Below are 9,526 nucleotides of genomic sequence, written 5' to 3' on the forward strand. Positions count from 1 at the left end.
TCACACAAATTATAGAAGAATAAGTCAATTCCAAGTTTATATAAAAATTTAGTAGTACTACTTTTCGATGTCATGCTTGAGAAACTGGTGTGCATGAATGAAATGTGAAACTGTTACCTAACAGAAAGCTTTTTGCTTGTATTAGGCCTAATAGGCATTTGATATTGGTACGTCGTGAATTATATTCTGTTGTGTTATAAAAATGACCATTTGTGCCAAAACAGCCTCGTTTATTTAGTGTGTGTATCAATTGCTGCAATATTAGACAGGCCTATTTCGTTTTCAGAAAGAGATTTTCACTCTGCAGCGGAGTGTGCGCTGATAGGAAACTTCCTGGCAGATTAAAACTGTGTGCCGGGCCGAGACTCGAACTCGGGACCTTTGCCTTTCGCGGGCAAGTGCTCTACCAACTGAGCTACCCAAGCACGACTCACGCCCCGTCCTCACAGCTTTACTTCTGCCAGTACCTCGTCTCCTACCTTCCTACCTTCAAACCGGCCGATTGGGAGTAGGAGAGGCGCCACAGAACATTTTAATTTCCACTAGCCTGAATATATTTTGATGGCACCCTTTACAAAATATTACACGTTTAAATTCCACAGAGTGAAATACAGAGACGTGTGATGGAAGAATGATGTGTAAAGAGGCGTGGCACTGCTTCGGCACACTTAAGACCAAATAACATGTCTTACGTTCCCTCGAACATATATGTTTTATGTATCAGACTCTTCAGAAAAGATGTGCGCTACAAAGTGAAGATATTTTTGAAAAGTCGATTTCTTTACATTTTTGGCGCTTGCCTCAAACGCTCGAGGAAGGGTACCGCCACTATCTAGATTGCCCCGTTTCTGAAATATCGTAGATCTGGACCTGATGCACAGAGCAGTCCAAGTTGTAGTGGGAAGGTCGTAGTCTCCACGTGACCCGTTTTTACGTTAAGTGAGTTTGTTGTTTCGTCTTAGTTTATTGCCCGCACGTCAAATTAAAACAAAACGGATTTATGTGGCAAATACATTCACATAATTACGGAAGGCTAAAATATGTTATTAGTTTCAGATTTTATTTTGTTTCCACTTTTCTTACAGTCAAGTGTTAATCGCCTTGCAGAAGAATGAAGTTATTTTTGTCGGTTTGTTAAAGAAATTTGACTTTATTAATCCATTAGAACTACTGACATCCTTGGGAGAGCCAGTCCTGACAAAACTCTACCATCTGGTGAGCAAGATGTATGAGACAGGGGGAAATACCCTCATACTTCAAGAAGAATATAATTCAAATCCCAAAGAAAGTAGGTGTTGACAGATGTGAAAATTACCGAACTATCAGTTTAATAAGTCACAACTGCAAAATACTAATGCGAATTCTTTACAGACGAATGGAAAAACTGGTAGAAGCCGACCTCGGGGAAGATCAGTTTAGATTCCATAGGCAGTACTGACCTTACAACTTATCTTAGAAGAAAGATTAAGGAAAGGCATACCTACGTTTCTAGCATTTGTAGACTTAGAGAAAGCTTTTGACAACGTTAACTGGAATACTCTTTCAGATTCTGAAGGTGGCAGGGGTAAAATACAGTGAGCGAAAGGCTATTTACAATTTGTACAGACACCAGATGGCAGTTATAAGAGTCGAGGGGCATGAAAGGGAAGCAGTGGTTGGGAAAGGAGTGAGACAGGGTTGTAGCCTCTCCCCGATGTTATTCAATCTGTATATTGAGCAAGCAGTAAAGGAAACAAAAGAAAAATTTGGAGTAGGTATTAAAATCCAAAAAAAAATGGTTCAAATGGCTCTGAGCACTATGGGACTCAACTGCTGTGGTCATCAGTCCCCTAGAATTAGAACTACTTAAACCTAACTAACCTAAGGACATCACACACATCCATGCCCGAGGCAGGATTCGAACCTGCGACCGTAGCAGAAGCACGGTTCTGGACTGCGCGCCTAGAACCGCGAGACCACCGCGGCCGGCTTAAAATCCATGGAGAAGGAATAAAAACTTTGAGGTTCGCCGATGACATTGTAATTCTGTCAGAGATAGCGAAGGACTTGGTAGAGCAGTTGAACGGAATGGACGGTGTCTTGAAAGGAGGATATAAGATGAACATCAACAAAAGCAAAACGGGGATACTGGAATGTAGTCGAATTAAGTCGGGTGATGCTGCGGGAATTGGATTAGGAAATGAGACACTTAAAGTAGTGAGTTTTGCTATTTGGGGAGCAAAATAACTGATGATGGTCGAAGTAGAGAGGACATAAAATGTAGACTGGCAATGGCAAGGAAAGCGTTTCTAAAAAAGAGAAGTTTGTTAACATCGAGTATAGATTTAAGTCTCAGGAAGTCATTTTTGAAAGTATTTGTATGGAGTGTACCCATGTATGGAAGTGAAACATGGACGATAGTTTGGACAAGAAGAGAATAGAAGCTTTCGAAATGTGGTGCTACAGAAGAATGCTGAAGATAAGGTTGGTTGATCACATAACTAATGAGGTGTTGAATAGTATTGGGGAGAAGAGGAATTTGTGGCACAACTTGACTAGAAGGAGGGATCGGTTGGTAGGACGGAATCTGAGGCATCAAGGGATCAACAATTTTGTATTGGAGGGCAGCGTGGAGGGTAAAAATCGTAGAGGGAGACCAAGAGATGAATACACTAAACAGTTTCAGAAGGATGTAAGTTTCAGTAGGTACTGGGAGATGCAGAAGCTTGCACAGGACAGAGTAGTATGGAGAGCTGCATCAGATCAGTCTCTGAAGACCACAACAACAATAACAATCTTTTCTGCCGAGGCAGTCAATTTTATTTGAAACGAAGTGTTTAATTCCACACTATTGGCTCAACTGTTCGCTGCATTTCGAGTTCACGTTTTCATCTTCTAGCTCGTATGGTTATTATGCCATAATAAAGAACCAAACATGAGAAAATACCGTACTGGTAATCCAAGGAAATTTAGATCTGAATCTGGACATACGAATGTCCATTCAAGCCGAATATGCATTTTAGTATGGTTCACAAAATTCCCATGCTCTTGGAGTATCCTCTAATGTCTTGTTCCTTTTATGACATAATGTAAGATCTTTTAATGTTTTATACGTACGAACGTACAGGCTTCCTGCGTCATCATAGCTGCGCAAGCGCGGCGACCCCTGTCATCTGGCGTAACTGCTGAAACGAATCTATTTCTAACAGGTCGGAGGAAAATATTCCGAATGGTTGTTTGAAAAGCGTTACTTTCAAGTAAAGTAAATTTCCTTTTACACAAGATGAATTCTGTGCATGACTGTCCGATGAATTTCTTAAATCACAGAGCGTTTGACTCTCATTCAAAAATCAGATCTTTTAGGACGAACAAAAAATGGTTCAAATGGCTCTGAGCACTATGGGACTTCTGAGGTCATCAGTCCCCTAGAACTTAGAACTAGTTAAACCTAACTGACCTAAGGACATGACACACATCCATGCCCGACGCTAGGACGACAACTTCGAATATTTTCGAGTGCAGAAGATCAGACATTAATGTCGTTGTTCAAAATTTTACTGCCACATTTGTGTGATGTATCTTAAAGTGCAGCACGTGCAAAAAAGTCAACATTACGTGTGAAAGCTTAGCTTCTCTTACAGCTTATTAATCTTAGAGACCAATATTATACGTCAAAGCATTTCTTTTCATGTAGTAACACTCTGTATATTAATATAAACTATTACCTTTTCCTATTTGTGTGTTCATGCTACTTAACACTGCTGTTGCTATTGGCTGACTACATCACGTGTCCCATGCTCTGAATATCCGCTGTCATCGACTGGCGAGATAGCTTGACATGAGCTTCGGCTGGCTTACAAAAGCGCATCACAATCTCTATTTCAATCCTTCGGAAAGTAACATGCTGTGTTTGGTGGAATTCGAATTTATACTTCTGTATAATAAAATATGCAGTTTGCATGTTGCTGCATATCAGACATCTTTTCAAAACGTGTATTTCCCTGAGTTTCGTTTTCTAGAGTACTGGGAAATTCTATGACAGTTTTGAAAACCACAACCATTGAAAGGATTGATAAGTTTTGCAGTTCCGAGGAAAAGTAAACTGTTACTTAACACGGAAAAGTGTATTTTTAACCGGGAAATCCAGGAAAACTCCGGGAATTTTTTTTCCTCGTCCACTTACACACCCTGAAAGGGAAAAATATACTGCAGCACCCCTCTCTGTAAACTATCGTATCGGCACCCTTAGTTCAGATTCTCGTCTCGCCATCCAGGCCCTCCCCATCTCTTCCCACACCCACATGCTTTCTGTTAATCCACTTAACGCAAAATGCTGGAACGGTTTCTTTCAAAATAAACCAGTCCATTTCATTCTCCATTATTCCGCTAACCCGAGTTTGTGTGCGTAAGTAATGGCCTCCTCACCGGTGGAAAACTAAACAGTACGACTGCGTACGGATTGTTATGTAAGTCAAAACTGAATGCAAGCAATGACTACATTTAAATTGTTTACAGAGTCTGTGGGTCCACTCGTCAAACCACATAGGAAAACGTATATGGTAGCATTGTTAACTGAATTCACGAATTTGCCCGAAATGCGCATCACTATTTCAAAACACTGTACAAAGGAAATTGTTCTGATTTTCAACGTTACACTTACGACATTTGATAGCAAAACAGTCATTTATAACAACACCATCTGAGCGCCAGATCCACAAATTTTCTCCTTGTCCTAATTCGCCGTGAAACCACAATATGGGGACGAACATAAGTATGGGCTAGCGGTAAATATGGGCCGCTTTGTTTCTCGTGTTTGCCGTTAGAAGATGAATGCAGTGTTTGGAATAAAGCATACACTTCGCTCATCCATTCTTGGTATAAAGTGTACACTTCACTCCGTCATTTGCTAGAACTTGAGTGATGTATCTTGAAACACTCCCCTATTAAACCCACCGTTATTGACTAGTTGACTAAACTAACGGTTTAAAATAGTTTGACCGTGTGAGACTGATAAAGGCTGATCGGTTAATACTTGCACAGGAGTTGTTTTGTATCAAAGCCAACGATGCTAAATAAGATGTCAGATAGCAATAATCGGAACATACTTTGTTGTTAATGTTCTATATCTTTGTCTAAACAGCACGAATGAGGCAGTTACTCCCTTCGTCTGACAAAGTAATAGTGGTTAACACATCAAGAGTCGCCTGTTAAAGTCGTCTCATGCCAACATTCTTCATATCGTACTGAATACACAATCCACACTGCAATACAAATCGTGGGTGTCCGGCGCGACACGTCAAGCAAATCACTCAATTAACGCAATTTACGTACATATTGGACGTCATGCCCACAGCTTTGGGTGACACCCAAGCAGTTGAACAATTGTAAACGCGGTCGGCCGTCCTGCCGACCAGCCGTCCAGCCGTCAACTTACTTGCTCGGAGCGTCAACACTGACTACTCTATGGCGGACTGAGCACTCGACAAGCTCGACTATCGATAGTACCTATTGCAACCTGCATGAGGCAAAGATATATTGTTATCAGTACGTAAAGGGCGGTTAACCCCTTACACCTTCGCCCCCTCACAAGGAGTTCTTTACGTATATGCTGGACGTCATGCCCACAGCTTTGGGAGACACCCAAGCAGTTGAACAACTGTAAACGCGGTCGGCCATCCTGCCGACCAGCCGTCCAGCCGTCAACTTACTTTCTCGGAGCGTCAACACTGACTACTCTATGGTGGACTGAGCACTCGACAAGCTCGACTATCGATAGTACCTATTGCAACCTGCATGAGGCAAAGATATATTTTTATCAGTACGTAAAGGGCGGTTAACCCCTTACATCTTCGCCCCCTCACAAGGAGTTCTTTACAATGAGAATAAACATATAAATTCAAGTACAATGAAATTTACAAATTGAATGGTAATTCATCTGACTCCGGTCGTAAACTGCCTCTACAAATAAGATTACATCTATATTACAAACGATCCGAATCACACAACTCAAAAACTGTGATTTGTTCAAACAATACTGTCACATATAGATTATATAAAAAAACTCCTCTACCGCAATGGATGAAGTATACAACGATGGATATCTGTTGAATCATACAGTAACAAAATTGTTTTCATTTCGGTTATATCAGCGAGGTGTGCCATCTAGACAACTACCAAAATCCTACTGTATTATCTCCACACATCACAGGAAACAATTACCTCTCATCGGACTAATACATACTTAACCTAATAATTAAGTGATCAAAAACGTAGTACATAACAAATAATACTTAATACACATGCAGATAAATGACAATAATTTACTCTCTACTCAATCATGCATATATCAATCTACTGTCAGTGTGGTCATTACAAGATCAATATCTACAGAAATGTCTTTATCGTTTGTTACAAATTGTATTTCCTTCTTTTGAGCGTCTGTTATTAAGACAGTTTACAGAATGGTCCATATCTAGGTCATATTAATACATGCTACAATATTCTTAATACTAATACTTCTTATACTGTAATGAAAATATCTCAGTTCTTTTGTGCAATTCATCACTTAAAAATGGTTAAGTCTATTCTCATCATGAAAACCCATAATCCTGAATAGATATAAATTTAGTAACTCAAAGGCAACAACTGACACTTGAGCACCAGTTTTCATGATCTCCATTCTCCAAATACACATAATAACCAAAAAATATCCACACACATTTATATTTATGTCTGGCTAGGTCCTTCTTTATCGTCCTGATTACTTCTCTCCTCTGGGATGCCCCAGTCATCATGCCAATACTATCCCTTTAAGTTTTCAACATGTTGCCAAGCACTCGACTGTTTTGAATATATTTCACATTCACAGTATTGGGGTGTTCGATCTTGATAATTCTGTATGATCTCTTGTATACATGGTTAAATTTATGTATTTCAGAATCTATCTTCTTCTACTTAGCATGCACTTTCACCAACACTAGGTCTCCTACCCTATAGGTTATAGGTTTCATCAAATCATCACGTCTTTCCAGTCTCCTTTTCGTCTTCTCCCTTATGTTTATTTTCACAAGTTGACGTTTCTTCGCCCAAGTAAGGGCACCTCGTTGTGGGTATTCCATGAGCTCTCGAAAAACGCTGTCAGGTCCCTGATTAAGTAAGGTTTCGCACAGTGCAAATCTTGTTGAATCGTGCGGTAGGTGGTTCCGAATACGTTCGAATTCTTCTAGATTTTCCTTCCAAGTACCATGTTTCTTGTGACTGTAGGCCTGACAGATACGATTTAACTCTTTCATCATCCGTTCTGGAGAGTCAAAGCCAGTTTGTATCTATAGATGGTGATGTGGTCCATTTGATGCCTATTCAACATTTCCCTCCACTCATTGGATCGGAGTTGGGATCCATTATCACTTAGCATTGATTTCGGTTTACATACATTGCTGAAGTAATCTTTTTCAAACTTATTAATGATAGCCTTGCTGGTTACTTTCTTTAATGGATAAAACTTCACAAATTTAGATACTGACTCTTCTGCAACTAGAATTTGGCTGTAATTTCTTTTTGCCATAGGCATGGGACAGAACAGGTCCATTGCCACGATGTCTCTCATTGATTCTGGAGTGACCTTTATGCTGAACCGTTGTAGTTTTAGTTTTCTGACAGCACCTTGCGTATACACCTTCCCAGATAGTTGATGATGCAGTCCAATTTCAGTTTTTCGAAGCATTTCTTAGGTCCATATTGGGCATTGCTATAGTGAGATACCAAATGAACTTGTCTATCATACGCTCTGGTATACATAATCTCCAGCTGTCTTTCTTCTTCTTGATGGATATAATAGTATGTCATCTTCCTTTCTTCATCAGCACATCTATACTTATGATTAATTTCAGTGTTTTTTCTTACTCTGGTATAAATGTACACCTAGTTCACAATCTGAGGTATGTGCTCCCAAACAAAAGTCTCTAGAGAAATCAGGATTTCATAATATGCTTACACAATGCATCTTTAATGCTTTCTAATTCTTGTTGACATTCGTCTTTCCAGTGACAGGTCATTTTGGCTTTAGTAATTGTTCTCAATTTGAGGGCAGTGAGTACAGGTCCCTTCAGGAATTTTTCGATAGAACTCACAGATGCCAAAAAATACTCTTAGTTGCCTTTTGTTACATGGAACTGAAAATTGCCTAATGGTCTCGAGCTTACGTGGGTCAGGGTAAATACCCTCTTCTGTAATTATGAAGCACAAGAATTTTATATGGGATTTACCAAATTCAGAGTTATCCAAGTTTGCTGCACCACAGATCCGTCAAACGGCTGCAAGAGTCCGTCAAGTTTCTCTAAATGTTCTTCCCATGTCTTACTTGCACATAAACAGTAACCTTCTCAAGTAATTCTTCGTCCAAAGTTTTGTCCAATGCTCTAATGAATTCTGAGACCGACCATTAAGCCCAAATGGCAATACTCTAAAATGGTAACATCTGCCACCATATGTGAAGGCAGTATAATGACGTGATTCAGGAGCCAGACGTACTTGCCAGTAGCTGTCGGTCAGGTCAGTGCTACTATCTTTGCACCCTGAAAACTTTGAACTAATTCATGTATCGTTTCTGGCTTGTCTTGCTCTAGTTCAATGATTTTATGTACTGTATGTGCATCCAAAACTATTCCCACCTCCCCATCTTCATTGTCTACCAAAAATAATGGACTACTGTATTGGCTCTTGGTCCTCTCAATAACCCCAAGGTCAAACATTCTTTGTGTTTCCTCTTCTACCACTTGCCTTTTAACCTGTGGGATGGAGTATTGTTTAACATTGAGGAGCTTGTGTTCCTTAATTTTCAATTTATATTCTACCCCTTTCATGATTCCTGCCTGCTGAGAGAAGACTTTTCTCAGCTTATGTAAGATCCTCGCTAACCTCTTCCAAATCTCTTCACCAAATGTGTCATATCTTCTAGTTTCGTGCCTATAGCAGCTTCACTAGGTTGATCCGCTTGTGCTAATCCGTCGAAGAATATCAGTACTTCCTCATCATCCTGTTGTTCTTCTGTAGGCCCCTCCTTGTAACACATGTTCATCTGTTGGAACTCTTCTTCCACTTCTGAATCCTAATTTTCTACCACTATCTCTCCTTTCTCCCTCATGTGCTTTCACACTCACTGTGCCCTCATCGAAATTCGTGGTTGCTTCTACTTCGTTCAGCCAGTCAGTTCCCAAAAAACTGCCATGTTAAAATCTGGTACCATCAAAAATGTCGCTTCATATGCTTCTCCCTCTACTTCAAAACCAATCAATGTCTGTTCCTTAATGGGCACCTACAGCATTTACAACTCAGATACCGTTTACAGGAAAACTAAGTGAGCTGGTGTTAGTATTTAGTATATGTTCATATAGCTTTTGGGATATAGCACATTATTCACTCCCCATATCAACTAGGGCATCAACATCAAATCCACGCCGGCCACTGTGGCCGAGCAGTGCTAGTCGCTTCAGTCCAGACCTGCGCTGCTGCTACAGTTGCAGTTTCGAATCCTGCCTTGGGCATGGAT

At 40.2% G+C, this 9,526-nt stretch overlaps 1 non-coding gene across 1 annotated transcript; it reads right to left on the minus strand.

Annotated features, from left to right (window-relative positions):
- Nucleotides 1–351: 351 nt before the first annotated feature.
- On the minus strand, nt 352–426 carry Trnas-cga (transfer RNA serine (anticodon CGA)). Its single transcript has one exon. It is a non-coding gene; the product is annotated as a tRNA-Ser (tRNA).
- Between the last annotated feature and the right edge of the window lie 9,100 nt (nt 427–9,526).

This window comes from Schistocerca nitens, chromosome 1 (genome assembly GCF_023898315.1).
Source record: "Schistocerca nitens isolate TAMUIC-IGC-003100 chromosome 1, iqSchNite1.1, whole genome shotgun sequence".
NCBI lineage: Eukaryota > Metazoa > Arthropoda > Insecta > Orthoptera > Acrididae > Schistocerca > Schistocerca nitens.